Consider the following 16,715-nt stretch of genomic DNA (forward strand, 5'->3'; position numbering starts at 1 on the left):
TTCATTTATTAACACTATTTTCATATTTATTTTACCCACTAATCCGTGCTTCACAATACATTCCGTATTCTCCAAAAATCCCTATAATTCTAATTATTAAAAAAATATTAGCATTATAACAAAACACTGCTGCCGCGTTCGATTTCTTGACATTCTTTTTCTTACCGGCCAGTATCAGACATTCGGCCAGTATTCATCGTGAAAAATTAAAATATTACATTACAACATATAGCTACTAAAAATAGTCAATCGACATATTATTAATTAAATTATTCTAATAAATTATAGTTATACAATGTGTAAAAAAATAACTCTAACATTATAATGTTACAAGCGTATGATCCATAGTCTATACTCCATAAGGCGTTGTGGTACTATTTGAGATTTTCACATTGTTTCTAGTGTACTCCATTAGTGCATCGCTTACACAACACTAACCGTACACGTTTGAAATTTATGAAGCGTTTACAGCAATATACACTGTAAGATAATGGTATACCGGTAATTTTAGCGTATCCTGTCTTTGGTTAATGTTATGGATCACAGATTTATAAACGGTTGATGGTGTTGTCAAAGGAAAGTAATCACAATTTCAAGTGAGTTTTAGCCAAGTTTTAGCTTTGGAAATAGTGTTGTTGTTTATCCGATCTATCGTATGAGATAATGCATCTACACTCAATAGATATTGCAAGTATTGTAGTAACGTAACAGACTATAAATATTCCAGTGGGCTAAGGCCTCTTCTGATCTTTGTGGAGAAGGCTTGGAGCTTATTCCATCACGCTGATCAATGCGGGTTGGTATACACGTAGAATGCAAATGAATTTGAAAAAGGAAAAATTAAAATAACAGCCAAAGCCATATGGTAGATCCGGCCCTAGCTAGTACAGTGAAATGTGTGGCTAACTTAATGAGGGAAAAAAGAAAAGAAAAATAAAAAAGATTTGGTCGCCAACTGGCATGCTCATTGCCGTCGTGTAAGTTCACACGTGTTAGTTCAGCAGTCATGCAAGGGTACGCGAGCCCCTTCTTCACATTGCATGCCAGTAAATCTAATATATAAATGACTTGCTTGCCCGAAACAAGTATGCCAGTTAAAGTTTACACATGAAAGTAACTAGCATGTGCAAGTAGCTGGTATGAAATTTTTTTTTTTTTTTTGTTGTTTTAATTATTATCATAATACGAAAAATATATTTATTCATTAGTAAAAATCATTTTTATTTATTATCACTACATGTATGTGTATAGATGTATGTTATTGCTATGTACCGATAATATTCGTAGTACGCGTATTAAAATAATATGTAGATAGTTACGAGTACTTCTCGATATAAACGTGGATACGACTAATATCATATTTAAGCCTTATTAACCACATGCATAATTATTTTAAATGTAATTAATGAAATAATTATAATTAGTGATTTACCAGTATTAGTATTTTGGTTTCACGTTTTATGATATAAGCGATACGTCGAGGCTTTTGGATATTTAATGAAATTGATATAACCGGTTGCATTTATGTATATTTTGAATTGATACATTAAAAAAAAAAGTCTTAATCGTAAATAATATAATTGGAGAACAACTGTTGTGTTGATTAATTCGTTATAATATTATTACAGGAATATTGAGGAATATATATTCAATAACAAATATGTATATTCCTTATTTACAAATATTTATATTTTAGTTTTTATTTTATCGATAAGCACTATATTTTCTGTACTTACCAAATAAGTTTATTAAATTTGCTTTAAGCATTTTGGATGTGAAACATAATCTAGACAACAAAATTAAATAATCTCTGAAATGTTACTGAAACGTTTAAATTTTCATGAAAAATTTACCAGCGGCCGTAGAATAACTGAAAATTTTCTGCTATCTCGTTATGTAAACTAGACGCTTCTGATAACAGCGTCATCATACGTGACGTTACATGAACTTCGTTGCATATTGCATGTGCATGAGCATGCATTTTTTAAAAACGTAATTTAAAAATTTAATTGGATTTATTTGCTTTGTCATTTTAAATTTTCAATACTGTAAGAAAATTCAGAATTTATAAAAAACTAAGAAGAAACTTAGCCTTTGATGTTGGAAATTTTATTTTAAAATATATTTATTTTGAATCTTAATTTCATAACATATAAAATTATTATTATTATTCGAAATAATAGCAATACTCAGTATTGTTGTGTTCCGGCTTGAAGGGTGAGCCAGTGTAACTACAGGCACAAGGGACGAAACATCTTAGTTCCCAAAGTTGGTGGCGCATTGGTGATGTAAGGAATGGTTAATATTTCTTACAACGCCATTGTCTATGGGCAGTGGTGACCACTTACCATCAGGTGGCCCATTTGCTCGTGCGCCTACCGATATCATAAAAAAAATCATTTTTAGGAATACCCTGGTGATAAGTTGTAGCAAACAAAAGTGTCGTCATAGAAACTGGTAATGGCTATCATTGAGATAAATGTCAGGGAGTCAGGATGTCAGGTCTTATGGCATGGCATTTTTGCTATAGAAAATGGCAATTCGCGCAATCATTAAGGTATAAATTTAAAGAAATTAAGATATTACCTGTTACTTTTCAATACATATTCTGTAATATTATGTATGTACGGAAAAATATGAATGATTTTATGAGGAAATGTGATACTCGTAGCATTGGTACAAGGAACAAAAACAAACTTGTTACTTCTGTTACTCGACTGCAGAGTCAGTAGCTCTTTTGTGGGGCAATGAATACGGTTTTACAACTGGATCCCAGAAAGCGTTCAAAATGCCTCTGTTGCTAAATTTAAAAAAAATATATCGAACGCTTGTGTGCGAAAGGTTACTGTATAATTAGTGAGTTTACTTCCTAATCGAAGGAGTTATACACGAACCCATATAACTACAGATTTCAGTGCCGAGGGGGGGCCAAATAGATAGTTATTGTTTTTTCTGTCAAAAAATTTTCATTGCAAGATAAAAATACATGATTATAATAGTAAGAAAAAGATTTATGCTGCTACATTTGTAGGTAATTAGTGAGATATTAGTATTTCACAATAAAAAATAAATATTTTTCAGTTAAAAACCTTACTTTACATTCTTACAAACTCGGGGTCGCTAAGCTTACCCAGTATTCTATATTTCAAATTGGATTTGTTTAAATCCGTTTCCTGAAACGGTTATCGCTGGCATTGCACGCATTTACATAATCTCCCGAATAAGAAGTCGAGGGTTCATAAAGGGGTGCGTAATGCGCTCATTTTCTTCACCGAAATGATGTGATAAATTATTGAATAGTCATTATGATTTGTCTGTCTCGTCGGAATAGTGATTAACTTATAAGGCCCTTTAAATCCCGAGTTCCTGGTATCAGATCACGGATTGGGACAATTTACTCAGAAAATGCCAGTAGAGTGAGGGAATACAAGCGCCCCATGTTTGCGCACATACTTATGTACTGTAATATTTCATGCAGCAATTCCTTGAGGTTGGCCGCCGTGGTTGAAAATCTGTTAAATCTTAATTTATTAAAAATCCGTTAAAAACTTAGAACGAATTATTGAATTTAAATTATAATAAATAATTGCATGACTCTGCACGGGGAGTCATGTTAACTATGCATCAACATTATTATTTAATCTGATTACTATACATATTATGGTTGTAAAATGTAGTTTTAAGTTCATAATTAGTTGAACAGTGCTACTTATTTATTTATTTGTTGTAAATCATGAAAATAAAGTACACACCACGTTAGAGTAGCAAAACAAGTTTAAAGAAAAACAAAATAACGCAAAAAAAATGCTTTTTTAATCATATTTTATTCAGCTCCATGAAGATTTACATTGCTATGTTATACAGAAAAGTATAAACAACTAAATGTGATAGTAGTTGTATATCAAGTGAAAATCAAATTGCCATCTAAGGATCACAAGGGTGGCTTAAAATATAGAACATCACGTGAGCTGCCAAATGTCAACTGTCTGCGGTTAGACGAAGGTCTGACAAACTAATATCCTACACAAGTCCGGGTCCGAAAGGAACGCACTCTGCATACTTCGATTAAAACATTACAAAATTTAAGTCATGAAAGTAAGTACGTTGTTCATAAGGTAAAGATTCTTCGAAACGACCTCGAGAAAGATTAAAATCATTTTCGATAATACTTATAACAAATAACATAGTACGAGGAATTGTTTTATTTGTAATTGTTTTTGTTGAATTTTATTATTTGTATTTGGTAATTTTAATAACCTTATTATTCTGAGGTTGGAATAAAATCATGACAGCCCTTTTAATTCTAGTTCTACGCGGGAAAAATCTTGTATTAATTCCAAAGCAATACAAATAACATTCTGAAATCGATTACACTTATTTTTATAAATTCGGATATAATAACAAAATATGTATTTATTAAATATATGTCGGCGGAAAATCACGTATTTAAGAAAAACACGTGCCTGTGTGTTTGAAATATTCCACACTAATTTAACATCTCAAAATTCACTAAATATTATTAATCTAATAATCAAACAGTTTTCAATTATTAAAAATAATTAAAACAATAATTTCCGGGCACGTGTTTTTCATAAATACGTGATTTTCCGCCTACATATATTTAATAAATACATATTTTGTTATAATATTAATGTAAGTTTATCTATTCGAAATATAGATTACCTAACAAAAATAGCTGTGGTTTTGATTATGAAGACGTAATTATAGGGATATCGATAAACTACTATCCAATTAATTTAATATCGATATCCAATATTCTAAATATAAAATGCAATTAAGGAAGATGTTGCGTTCAGATGTACTTCAGAAAAGTAAATTATCACACGGAAATACAGCTGACATGACCCCTGTAGCAATTTTTCTGATGTAGCAATATGGATTAGGTGACCTACTTTTCTCCTGCGTTACCGATAATAATCTAAGGGAAATATCAGTTGCTATTGTCTTCTTAAATGTTTTACTGTTAGTAATAATAAATATGAATTTGGTAATATCAAAATAGGTTAATTCTTTATTTTTAGAAATGTCATTACTTTTAATTCGTGGAATTATACATCCCGAATGTTTTTTGCGTCGACGGTGGTAATCCTTTGTTTAAACTCCAATTTTACACGAATATAACATTGTCTGAGTTAAGATGTAGTAATAGTATTCCCCAGAATTAATTATTTTAATAAAATTAAAACTCATATGCATCGTATTATTTAACATTTGCCTTGCAGTTTATCTTAAGGATATATTTCCTAAGCTGCTGCAGCACTAGTTCAGGACTTATTGTATTGTTCTTGAAACTTTTTCTCAGTTTCAAATGTTTATGATACAGCCAGAATAAAGTACTTCAGGTTTTATTTAAATATTAAATCATAATTAAATTTTAATGATGCAAGCGCTTTGTGTAGCCCTGTCTGGCCTTGTTACTCATTGACAAATTATTCTACCTCTAAATAGTAATATCCTGAGTCTTGTTTCGATCTGAGCGAATGTAGTGATGGCTCAAATAAATATAATATCTTAGTCTCTTGGTTGGCGGCGCATTATGCCCCTTATAGGCAAGGATGACCACTTGGTGGCCCAAGTGGCCCATTTGTTCGTCGTCTTTAAATAAAATCAAATTAAATAAAAGCTAGTAAATAAAAGCTGACCTATATACTAACATAAGGCAAGTTGGCGTTTTGTACAAACCGACTTGACTTAAATATTTATCACCTGGTCTGTATTTTTCTCAGAGCACGAAAGAGTTAACAAGGTCATCGTGTTCTGTAACGCTTTAGTATGACCCTGCGTCTAGAACTAGGTCATTTTTTTGTTTCTACCACTTTAACACATAGTCTGATCTCTAAATGTAGCTTAAGTGAATTCAGAGAAAATATTCGTTTGAAGTTCAGTTTTTAGTTATTAATGACATTTTAATTTAAACGATGGCTAAAATGACTTTCAGAAACAAATCACTTTGTCTCACTCTAACTACATGAGTGTTTTTTGTTTAAGTGTCATTCAACTAAATTCTTAGTTGCAATAGTTATAAGAATGATTGCTGTTACGTGACTAATGTACATTATACTATTAGAGTAATAATTAATATCAGACTAATTTAAGACTATAAATATACCTACTTTACTTACTATACTTTATATTTACGTAGACAACTCAATTTAAAAACTAATAATCCGATTTATACGTAACTTTCATTAATTATACGTATACGATATATTGTATATATAATAATGTACAGTATAAGGAAAGACCTATACTAGGTTGTGTAGTATATTACTAAAATAAGATTAGATTTTATGAGTAACTTAAGGTTTTGTGACTGGTTTTAGGCATGAGCCTTTATAAGTATGAGGGTGACTCCAGTATCGGAATATTCCATATTATTTTCATATGTGGCATATTTTTTGAGATCGCTTATTATGGCAACGTAATCGAAGAGAAAATTGACGACCTAAACTCTTTGACTCTTTCCAAAACAATGGCGACAAAACTGATCTACAATGAGCTACACGTGAACTAAAGAGTTAATAATGTAAATTTAAAAGTCGTCAATGACAAGATTTGTAACGTTGGCCGATATATAATGACATTACACGATTAAGATAGAACCATAACGAATAATATTTCATGTTTTTTTTAAACTTTTGTTGGAAATCAGATATAAGATACGATGCGGATGATGGCGCAAGATTTTTGTAATCGTCTTTCAACTTGAGTAATATTGTCGCAGTTACTATCTTAAGTCGACTTATTAAAGAAGCCTAGCGACGATCGAATAAAGATTAAAAATATCTCCATAGAAATTTGTAAATATATTTGTAGATCTTGGACTTAATGATAAAGAACAAAGCGTGAGTTAAACTTCATACAAAAGTAAAGAGCTAAGTAAAACGTGATATTATTCACAAAGTCAGTAATTAATGGCGAGCAAAAATTATAAAAAGAGCACAGGAAGCGAATACAGCGAAGGAGGTTACTCATTCCTTTTAACATCACGAAAATATAACAGAAAAAAAATCTGAGCGAGAAGTTACTTTTGTAAAAATGTTCATTCATAAATTTTATAACAGTCGTAATGAGATAAACGCGAGCCCCAGATTTGTAGATCACGTTCAGATTTTAGACAGCATGGTATTTTCTGGTTAAATAATTTACCGACCGTCTTCTCTGTACAGTTAGAATGTCTCGTCCTTAATACTACTAAATATGAGGCTATTTAAGTTCAGTGTTTGTGGGAAATGTTGATAAGCGTTGCTTTCCTACACTAGTTTCAAGGGATCCTATAAAGTTCTCTGTATTTAATGTCTAAAAGCCAAATCTTATCCATAAATATTGGTTTAAATAAGCTCTCTAGATGGTATTTTATAAAATAGGTAAGATATTACATTATTACCTAACTAATTAAAAGAGATGTCACATTATATAACTTTAGTTATATGTGTGATTTGGTGTGATTATGTATTACAAGCACAAGGAACATAGCATTTATCTCTTCAATTGCCTTCGTCTGCTGCGAATTGACGGTGTCAGAAATCATTATCTATTAATGGAGACCACTTACTCAATTTGGTCGTGTTCCTTTCTATTATTTTCCATTATTTTTACTGACAAGATTGTAGATTTTCATTGCCGGTGTTTATATTTAATTTTAACTCCGTAGAATGGAACCTCTTTTTTTATATAAATAAAATTTATATCACTTATGATGTAAAAAGAGAAAATGGTTTTTTAACTTAAACGACCAAACAATTTATTAAAACATTTACCTAAATATAAGTTTAAATACTAATACCGAGTAAGGTCTGACATTAATAATCCTTGCCACAAATGTTCATAATGAAGTCATACAACAATTTCTCATAAAGCGAGATCGGCGAGTCTGAACCGGGATTAAAATTAAACTCTTTCGGCTGTAACTCGTTTGTCCCTACTGAATATTTTAAACCTATTTGCTAACGCGGCCCGACGTGGATTTAAAAGCGGGACTGCATACGAATTTTTAATGGATTGCGAAATTAAAACGATATCCAAATATTTCTACAATAGTATCTAGTGTATAGACATCTACTATATTACATACGATTTATAAATTGAAATTAAAAAAATTATAAATAAAGTGGCTGTCTCTAATTATATCCCCACGGTTTTTTTGTGTTTTGATACAAAAATAAGTGTGCCTCTCGGGACGCCCGACAGAGAGTTAGAGTGAGAGAGGAGGAGTCTGCCTACCGTTGCCGTATGCGAAGAGAAAGGGAAGCCAGACAGACTGGCGCCGTAACGCGTTACGTAACGTACGTAACGTACGTAACGTACGTACCTAACGGTTATCACACGCTTACATGGTTGAACGGTGACTAAACACTAAGAGATACACCAAAACAATGTAGAAGAAAATTATAGGTTTTAAAAAAAACATGCTGAAAAGTATAGATGTGTCTTTTAAGGTACCCTCATAATAACTATTTTTATCTTAATCAGTAAAGGTCGTTTTTTCATATTTAATTTATTAATCCTAGTACATTCGAATAAATACGTTAGAGGTTATCATCAATCCCAAATAATTTGCAACCAAAAAACCGTTCCTCTGAAATGGGCAGTAACAGTACAATTTTGGCCTTAGTCGTTAAATTAAGCCTTGGATAAATTACGATTCCAATTAATTCTACAGTTTTTCATCTAATATAATAATATAAATTATCTAATAATGTTTATAGCATTCATATTTCTTATTTATTTTATATTAATTTCTTACATACTTATCGGTAATAATAAAGTTATAAAATAAATGTACCAACTTCATATTTTCTTGCTGAGAGCATTTCTATTTTTTTTTAATTTGGAACTTACATTCTAGAATTGATCTAAAATTGACAAATTACGATTAATTTTCCGTAGAAATGAGAATTTGAATTCTTGATTGTTTTTAATGACACTTATTTGTAATTTAGATTCGAATATAGAATTAAATGTAAGTATCTATTTTACTATAAGATTTCAGTAAGAATATTTTTAAAATAAATATTGCCTGTAAAAATGTTATTTCTACTTAGCTTAATATTTCACCTTGATAACAAATTCAATTATCATAAGTTCAAGACGAATTTTTAATGATACAATGTGCCTTAGCGTCTGGGTCTCGATACGAATTAGGCCAGAACTAAATTAAATATGGAGTTGGCAGGGATAAATGTCGCTAATATTTTTCTTGTGAAATTCGGGGCTTCAGAGTTTCAAAGTAATCTTAACGGTCGTTTAAGCCGATTTTATGTATATAAAAAGTGCTTTTTAAAAGTAATTTTCAAAGTAATTTTAAATTTTTACAAACTATTGGTTTACAAATTCTGTGCAAAAGATGCATTATTAACGTACTTATTACTTATAAAGCCGATACCCAGATATCCGATTATTTAAGAAATCATTTCAGATCTCACTCGTTAAATATTGACAATCAATTTTACAGTGATACGCCATTTTGATGCGTGTATTCTATAATTTTTATAATTATTATAGTTAATGCCGTATTTCAATATTGCTTGTAATATAGTAGATGTCTATATCACATTCTGTCATTTCAAGATCGTGTTCTGCGTTGAGTTTCGGGTTTCTTCTAACAGAATAGACTAACAGTTCTCTAATATGGGCCCATTCATTTATTACGTAAGACTATTTTCGCTTGATTTTGATCCCCTCCCTCCCTATTATAAGAAAAAATAAGAATAGGCCGACCCCGAAAAATCTAATGGAAAAAAATGAATACACGTTTGGTTTATTTTAATGTTTATGTTTCATAGAATCAATTTTTTGAAATATTTATTCATAATTTTAAAGGTACTAATAATCATTATTTTTCGGCCCGCCCGTTGCCATGGGAATGGAAATATCGTTTTATACCTATACGCATCCGAGCAAACCTCGACAATCGAACCTTTTTCAAATAATTTTAACTTTGCACATTTTTTTTGACTTTACTTAAGAACTATCGAGACTCCTTTCCACCCCCTTGTAAGAAAACATAAGACACGGTCGATCCCCTCCGCCCCTAAACCTTCTTACGTAATAAATGAATGGCCCCTATGTCAAGATGGGTCCATTCAAAAACGTTTAAATTTGAAATTATTTTTTTAACTTCTCCTAGTGTTATCAATAATAAATAGTAAGTAGTTATAAATTACGATAATTTAATACATATAGATTTTGTAATATAAATATATATATCTAAGTCGCTTTCCGCCGTCTATTTGCTATAATCTTTTAAACTACGCAACGGATTTTAATGTGTTTTTTATAAATAAAAAGAGTGATAGAGGGGAGATTATATGTATAAATCCTTATTTTGTAGAGAAAAGCCGAGAATTTGAACTTAATAAAACAATATTGTTTTTATATTTGCTCTTCAATTTAAAAGTTGTATAATCTGTATTCAAGTGAAGCCGGGACGGGTTGCTAGCAAACTATAATGTATATTATAATATCTTTTATATATATTCATACCAAAGCTTTACGTCAATTTAATTTCGACATCTGTAAACATTTCGGTAGGGTCTCTCTTACAGCTTAAGTTTCAGGGTACTGTACAGGGTTCAGGATCGGATTTAGGGGAGAGCAACCCAGTTTCGGTCGAGGGGCTTCCGCATTAAAATTTTGTATTTTAAATAAGAAATAATATAATGCTACTTATGCCCTTATGCCTAATAACTTCAATTTGAATACACTAATATTTCTATGTGCAAGGCCGTCTGGGAATTATTAATATTTATTACAGCGCCGATGTCTATGGGCAGTGGTGACCGCACACCATCAGGTGGCACATTTGTTTGTCCGCCTACCTATAACATTATATATATATATATAATTAAATGGTAAATAATGTCCATAATGATCCGAAGATTGATTAAAAAATTAACGTGAAAAACTTATATAAGTAATAGATGGCATACATTATCTGACATAGCGTTGTTCAGAAACGCACTTTCAAAAGCTATCGTATCGATAACGCTAATAAATAGATAGAATAGGGCTCCAGTAAAAGTACTTCGGAATACAGCCATAAATAATACTATTTGTATATCCGATTCGACGGAGAAAGGTTTTAAGCAAATTTAATTTGCGACGTTTAACTATTGTGACGTTTCGTTTTACGTACATGAAATGGAGTATCAGTCTAGTTTAATCACACTCGCCTAAAATCTGAAAATAGTGTCATAAATTCCAAGTCGTTTCCGACGTATCGGTTTTTGTTTCCGTACATTTCAACTACTGACCACTGATATTCGTTTATTAATATCGTAACATATTTTGAACAAATGGTTTAGATTTTTGCTCCCCTATCTTGAGGGCCATAGCGTTTATTTTGTTACCTATAATATACATATAATACACATTACATAAATATAGTACAGAGTTAAATGAATCATAATTCTGAAACATTTATTTTTTGTTTAGGGTCTTAAAATGTTGAATATATGCCTAATAATCATTAAAAAAAAAAAAAATTATATCAAAATTATTATGAAATTTTTTTTTCAACTTTATTTATATTTATATTTTTAGTATATACTTATTGAAATCACAAATTTAATTCAAGAATATATATTATTACGTTAATATCTATATCGAAGCGGAAATTGTTACTACATAGTTGTCACACATGTATATGTGTACAGATGAAACATTTTCACGACGTCAGTTCATTATTGTGTTTGAAATTGGAATCAGACTAGAGTACAATACATTTATGCTACACGTGTAGGATGTATTAAAGTTTTAAACGATTTGCGCTGGCCATGTACAAAGTTATTATTTATGTATTACCGTAATATAAAAACGATATTAAATGTATTATATGTATATTGCCATATTTATTTATTTGACTTGGTTTGTTAGGAAGCATGATTTAACCGCTTAATTGAATGAAGTTGAAGGAATAAATCAGTCCCGTATTATCAAAAAATCACAAAACCATTTCTTACTGCGTTTCTATACCGAGAAATGATGACATTATTATAAAAAAATTAACAGTACCAATAGCTGTACTGGAAATGAAAAATTTAGCTTTTTTATAGATTATATATTATTATTTTCATTAATATTGTTATGCACAGTCAAATGGTAGAAATGGTTGACTTTTAAAGAAATCGAAAATAGTAATGAAATATAACCGTGGTTGCTACAAGAAGTTTACGATTTATTTATTTATACTTTATTCCACAAAAGTAAATAAATGATGGCATAGAAGAAAAAAAGATGTGACACTAAGACCTTATTGCCTAAAGCAATATCTCACAGACAATATTTAGCGAAAGAAATTTTATACGAAACGAAACAGTGCAATTATTATCTATTCCACAAGATAAAAAGGGTTCCAACCACGACATTTCAAGAATTGAGGTTTTATGTCTGTGTGATGTAATCTAGAGTGAACTGTATGGCGTATTCATGTAGAAATGAAATCAGCGATCAAAGCCCCACGGTTATTGTTATGCAATGTTTTGTAAGACTTTAGGCTACCACAAATAAACACGTTAAATTGTCGTGACAGAGCACGTTGTGACATCGTGTGACGTTATGTCTTGAAAATCATTGTTGCTCATTATAAAAATTACGTCATGACGTCGTAACGTACCGTTTTTTTATTAAAAAATATGTAGGCATACGGGCAAATTATCCACTGATGGTAGGTAGTCACCACAGCCCATAGACATTGGTGGTGTAAGAAATATTAACCATTACTTACATCTCAAATGCAGATGTTATGTTCCTTGTGCCTACAAACACAGACTCACTCACCCCTCAAACCTGGACATAATAATACTAAGTATTGCTGTTTGGCGGTAGAATGTTAGATGAATGGATGGTACCCACACAGACGAGCTTGGACAAATCTCTACCACAGAGTGAAGGTGTCGTCATTTTTATAGAATGTACGTGTGTGGAGTATGTACATATGTATTCGTGTGTAAATACACAGAGATAATGAAATAGTAAATCCTTTATTCACATAAGTAAATATGTAGTTAAATAAAGCAATATTTACTTTTAATCAGACATATTAAATGTATTGTAGCTTGTTTCAAATTGCTAAAGTTATTACGCTCGGCGTCTCGTGTGCTCATAGTTTAGATACTCGCAATATACTAATGAGATAAGAACCGAGTTTGTCTGTTGTCAGTGCACAAACAGAAATATATAACATGTGCTCATTTAATGTAGGTTTTATTAGTTGTTTAATTATTATTATTACTTATCAAGTTATATAATTATAATAAGTTGGTAAGTAATAATTATATAATATATACTTAAAAGATTTGATATATAATTATATAATATATGTATCAAATGTTTTAATTATTTTCTTGTTTTAATACATTAAAAATATATACTTGAGAGTAATAAAATATTTGTTTAGTAAACATTCGCGTGTGCCTCCTGTGAGGATTGAACTCACGACCCCTGGTTTACAAGACCAGTGCTCTACCACTGAGCTAAAGAGGCTTACGATGTTACTTGATATATTGTAAGCCAAATTAAAATTGTCTTGAATTTTTGCAAAATACGTTAACTAATAAAAGCGATGAATGAGTTATCTGAATTTAAGTGGTCACCATCTCACCCACTCTTAATCCTCAGCAAACTGTAATTACAATGGTTCACTCACCCTTCGATATGAAACAAAGTAATACAAAATATTCCTTTGGTTTTAGCATCACGCGTGAGTTCTTAAGTAGGTGTTGGGTTGTACCTTCCCAGGGGGGCCGTACACAATACCCAACCAGCTATAAATATATGATGTATAGTTGAGTCAATGTTATACCTTCTATATTAAGAATATATAAATTAGATATTAAATTATCCTTTGATAAATATTTGTCTAAAATGTTTACATAGTCTGGGTTAAAAATAGATATTTTTTTTTGTATAAAACACTTACGATACTTTATTGTACGTTGAAAATCACAATAATATTTGATACATCGTAATATAAAGGTTTGATTTCAACATTATTCAATACCAATTATAGCCCACCATAACGTCAGTCAATCTACCCTTAAGCACTAATGATTTGCATTGGAGAGCCAGATGGGTAGTGTGCTAATTGTCCTCTGCGCTTGACAAAGCACATAACGTCACAGATAAAACGGCAATCTATATTATGAACTCGATATTTCGACATTATCTACGAATGTCTTGTTCACGAGACCCACCAAATAAAAATAAAAAACATGGTAAATATCCTGTTTCAAATACTTTTAGTAATAAAAATAACCATGTTAATTTAAAAACTTAAAGAATTTATATTAAATTATTTGATCGTACATCGCTAATTTAACTGTTATAGCGTAGGCCTTTTGGCTAAATATATGTCTGAAAAAGAAATATAAATGCATTAAACATATGACAACCGTATGACAATTCTGAATTTTTTGCTTTTCGAATGTGTTCCATGCAAATATATAAAGGGGATTAATTTAAATTTCATTTATGCAGTTATTAATTACTATTTTTTAGTAGATGTACTGCCTTGCAAATTTACCAAAGTTTAATTTGGATTGAATTGCTAAAAAGTCTTTAATCTTAACAATACGAAAGCAACGCTTTTAGTCCTACTCCGGACGTATCTAGAAAGTACTGATTGCTTTGTACAGCGGCAGTAAAATGTGACCATTGTTAGTTTAACTGTTTTTTTTGGTAAAAAATTAAACGAAAGTACAGAATACCTGTAAAATATCTCAAAAATTTAATGAATGGTTGTTTTGTTTTGATAATTTGAAAATATCCATATTAACTTAAAATGGTAGTTATTTTGAAACACACAGATATTCCCATTTTATTGGTATGTATCTATGTATTGGTATTCCGTATTCGAAACAAACTGTAACACTCGTATTTACCAGGAATGGCATCGCTTTTGTGCGTACATAGATAGATATGAGGAGCTCGTCAGTCACAAATACAAGTTCAATGCTCTCGGCTGTAGTACGTGAAATGAGATTTTCTATTGTGAATACATTTCTTATTTCAGGAATTCACACATACGTTTTTATATTTATTTGATATTCTAATGATTTTTTCATTAGAATTGATATAATATCCTATATTCATTATGAGTACCTATATACCTAATACTTTAGTATTAGTCTGTTGTTATTAATAATAATAACTCAAGTTGTGTTGGTTATATGGTAATATGAAACTGAGTTTGTTTGTTTGTCATGCTTCCTCGACTCTATCTAAACTTCCCAAAAGTCAGTAAAGCCACAAGCATAGACTAGACAAATTATTAAGTTTATATATCCTACAGAAAATAACCCACAGTATAAAATGTGACAAAATTTACTTTTTTTTTTATCTTCAACATAAAGGATAAACATATATCAAGTTTTTGGAAATTCTGTATTGCTTGGTTTTAACCCTTCTGTTATGATTTACATATCAACTGTATAGGTATGTTGTTATAGACAATATTCAAATGTATTTATTTTTATTATAAAAAATAAACAAATGAAAATAACGTGTTTATGTTATATCAAAAGATAGAATGTTAAAAAAATATTTATTCTAGTACGCATTCATAAATGAATAGACAGCAAAACTTTTCATATATATCTTTCGAATACAATAAATGAAAATAAATAGTTAAAACAACAATAACATTATAATATTCTCTGTGTAGCAGAGTGTTTCTAAGAAGCAATAAGTTGGAATTAGTTCCAATATTGCCTAAAGGTATTCGAGCACATCCGACACGACTTTTGTAACAGTAAATTATTATATTTTATCTATGTATTTAAACATAAGACTTTTATCTTAATTTATAATTAACGAGGTATATAACGTATGTTATGATTTTAATATGTATTTCGTATACAATTTGAAATATTTTTAAGACGCTCTAATTACATTGGAAAATTTAATGATTATTAACGTATTCTATTAATTTTGATCGAGTACTTATTTTACTTTCGATTGTCCAGAATCCTCATCTCTAAGCAGCATCAGAACTCTAGCAGTATCCATGTCTATTGCCATGAATCAGAACTCTAATTGACTGGGTGAATAATGCAGATCTGTCACTGGTGGTGGAATGAGACCCTTTTTTCACATTATTTTTTTTTCTCATTTACTCTATTGTACAAGTTGCAAATGGCACAAATATCTTATTGGGAATAAAATAGAGGCAACTATGTATCATTTTTTATTACACAATAGCATTTTATGATTTTTTATCTTCTATACAAATAATTTAATGATCTGACTTAAATAACAAACTCACTTTAATATATAAAAAACTTTATAATTATTATTTAGTTCTACATTTTTATAAGATAGATAGTCGGAAGAGCAACTGGAACGACCGGTGGTAAGTGGTCGCCACCACCCATAGACATTGACGATGTAAGAAATAATAACCATTCCTTCCATCACACCAATGCGCCACCAACCTTGGGAGCTTAGATGTTATGTCCACTGTGCCTGTAGTTACACTGGCTCACTCACCCTTCAAACCGCAACACAATACTAAATATTGCTATTTTGCGGTAGAATATGTGACTAGTGGGTGGTACCTACCCATAAGGGGCTTGCACAAAATATTTAAATAAAATAATAATATTGTTTTTATTTTCGCTACACAGTTTTATTACAGGTCGATGGACGAATATTTAATCGTTAATCGTGTAGGTTTATTTTACGATGTTTTTATT

At 30.5% G+C, this 16,715-nt stretch overlaps 1 non-coding gene across 1 annotated transcript; it reads right to left on the reverse strand.

The window, feature by feature from the left end:
- Window positions 1–13,434: 13,434 nt before the first annotated feature.
- Trnat-ugu lies at window positions 13,435–13,506 on the reverse strand. The gene has a single exon. It is a non-coding gene; the product is annotated as a tRNA-Thr (tRNA).
- Between the last annotated feature and the right edge of the window lie 3,209 nt (window positions 13,507–16,715).

The sequence above is a fragment of the Vanessa atalanta genome, chromosome 15 (genome assembly GCF_905147765.1).
Source record: "Vanessa atalanta chromosome 15, ilVanAtal1.2, whole genome shotgun sequence".
NCBI lineage: Eukaryota > Metazoa > Arthropoda > Insecta > Lepidoptera > Nymphalidae > Vanessa > Vanessa atalanta.